Source organism: Penaeus japonicus, unplaced genomic scaffold (genome assembly GCF_977035675.1).
Source record: "Penaeus japonicus unplaced genomic scaffold, GWHDUDI00000001_assembly GWHDUDI00000008, whole genome shotgun sequence".
In the NCBI taxonomy this organism is placed as follows: Eukaryota; Metazoa; Arthropoda; class Malacostraca; order Decapoda; family Penaeidae; genus Penaeus; species Penaeus japonicus.
The window spans coordinates 32,033,492-32,036,194 of record NW_028234410.1 but is presented as its reverse complement, the minus strand read 5'-3'; the positions used below and the strand labels follow the sequence as shown (position 1 = coordinate 32,036,194).

The 2,703-nt window shown below is 46.7% G+C and overlaps 1 pseudogene; it reads right to left on the bottom strand.

The window, feature by feature from the left end:
- Nucleotides 1-251: 251 nt before the first annotated feature.
- Nucleotides 252-2,019, bottom strand: LOC147471490 (uncharacterized; annotated as a pseudogene).
- Between the last annotated feature and the right edge of the window lie 684 nt (nt 2,020-2,703).

The following is a 2,703-nucleotide window of genomic DNA, read 5'->3' as shown; positions in this document are numbered from 1 at the left end:
ACATTTTAGTTCATTTCTTTTATAGTAACTTTTTTTTGAAGGTTTTAACGTAATTTTACTGTTTTGAGTTTGCTTGTTTTTTAATGATTTTACTGGTCATATTTTAGGTAAATTTGGATAAAGACGCAACCAAACCTCTAGGCACGACACGATATTTTTTCTGGTAGTTTTCGTTCTGTTTTGTACAGTTTCGCTACTTATTTCCATCGGAAACCTTTCGTTGCTGAGTTACACCCCCCCCCCTCCCTACCCACACGCGCGCCACCGTCGGTACGGAGATAAACGATTTCTGGCGCGAAATTTAAAGGTTTTTCTTTTGCATAATCAAAACCCAACCCATAAACCTAACCTAACCTGACCTAGTTTTTAGGTTTGCCCTAGCCAAGGGGGGGCTTCGCCCCCCCCTGGACCCCCCCCACTTTTAAGGCCACTGCGTGGCCGGTAAATTTTCAAGACGGATGTCAACCACCGATCACGGAACTCACCGATTTTGGGTCTGCCCTAGCCAAGGGGGGGCTTCGCCCCCCCCTGGACCCCCCCTTTTCTCAAGCCACTTCGTGGCAACGGACTATCCTCTCCGAATGTTACCACTTCTTACCTTAATTGGAGGCGTGTGACGGGCCGGGTTGTGGCTCGTCAGGGTCATATTCTTCCGAGTCGGAGTCGGGTAGCGGCGCACGAGCGACGACGTCCTCTCGCTCGGACTGCGGAGGGTACAACCGAGCGACCTCTTCTAGGAAGGCGTGGTGTCGGTAGAAATAGTTGTTTTTGACGAAGATATACCTCGACAGATATTGAGGGTAATATTCGGGCCGATTGCCAGGCCGCTTCGTCCACTCCTTGACGTCACGCCAGAGTCTTTCGATGTTCTGAGTGTGGATGTCCCGATCCCCGGGATCCACGAACTCCACGGAGTGGTTTATTACCCGATGGGTATATCCCTCTTTGTTTAGGCCAAGGTACGCTCCCCAGCCGTCACTGCAGATGACGGAGCCCGGGAGAATGTACTTTTTGATAAGGGGAACCAACGTCTCCTTGCTCCTGTTCGGAGTGAGAGGAGGAATGAGGGGAATGAGGAAGCTCTTCTTTTCCTCCCTCTCTATGCCCCCAAACACCCAAATGTTGCTCAGTTGGCGTCCTCTGCCGTACTTGCTTTTCCCAAAGCAAGATTCGTCAATTTCTACGACGACACCTTCGCCTCCGATTGGCTCCTGGTTTGCTAGCCAGTTTTCTGTTACTTCAGAACAGAAGCTTCGCCAATCAACGCTTGTCTTCTGGGCCCAGCCAAGATTCTCAAAAATCCGTGGTGGTCCCAGTGCTTCTGCAGCCAGTGATTGATGAAGCACACTACCTCCCACGGTTGCAGGTGAACTCCTTGGAGGAAGGTGCCCTTGTAATCACTGACGGTGAAGCTGCACTGCTTCCTTTTCTTGGTCTTGGGAATTTTCCTCCAACGGCCACAATACCACCTTGACTTCTCTGAACGGAAGGTACAGGGTAGTTCACAGTTTTTACACTCCACTTCCGTTGGCAAAACACCGTGGTCACGTAATAGTTTCAGAGACGCAGCGTTATCTTTGTAAAAGACCTTAATAAACTCCCACGGAGTATATCTACATCTTTCACACAGAGTAGCCATTTCGAAACTGATTTTGAAATTGAAGCAAGGCCCCAGACTCTATGTTTAATTGTCTGTGATTGGTCGATCATTTTGTCGGTTAGACCTATTGTTTCCCTATTGGTGTTATTATTATCACGTGACAGTATTGCCGTCTATCGATACTTTTTTGTATTTCCGCGGGGGAGGTTGGCGCATGCGCAGAACCGATATTTTTTCAGTCAGATGTTTGTCAAGACGGTGGAATCATCTCTCCCGTTAATCGTTTTTAATTATTTTCAAAATAATATATCTCGGTTATTTTTCGTTTCCAGAAGAAAAGAGCTTTTATGGGTTCCGTCATAATTAAAGCTACGTCATGCCCAAAGGTTTGTTTTTTCGCTACGTGTGGTTGCGTCTTTATCCAACAATACCATATTTTATTGCATTTTTTGTCTTAGTGTCATTTGATGCTTAACTTTTGAATTTCATAATTTGTTTTTCTGTATTTTTTAAAATTTAATGGGGTTTTTACTTTGATTTTTTTCTTATTATATGCCAGTGCCCATTTTATTTTATTTTTATTTGCATTTTAAATGTATTTTACTGTATTTATTAACTTGTCTTTATTACAGCTTAATTGATTTTGTCTAATTATTTTATGTATAGATTTTATTGCAGCATTTAACGCTGGTTTCTTTTTTTTTATGTTTTTGTATTTTTTTTAGTGTTCCGTTTTTAGCTGTTCTTTTTTTAGTGTAGGTGCGTCCACGTGCACCTCGGACCATGGTGCGCCCCAAGGCACCACAGGCTGGGTCGCACCCGCCTACTCCTGAGGAGACAGTCCTTCTCGAGGGACCCCGCCTTGGGATGGACCCAGGACTCACTGTTGCCCGTAGTGCAGGTGCTGCTGGGACTGCATGCTCGGACAGTGGGTCTCCCGCCAGCAGTGATGTGAGCGGCTTGCAGCTCATGGAGGCCAGGTTGGTGGATCGGCTCGAGGCAGAAATGGGTAGGCAGCTCGCCCGCATGCAGGAACACCTGGAGGGACGCATGCAGGCGCAGATGCAGGCTCTGGCTTCCCTCCTGAAGAGCCGGCCTGTTGG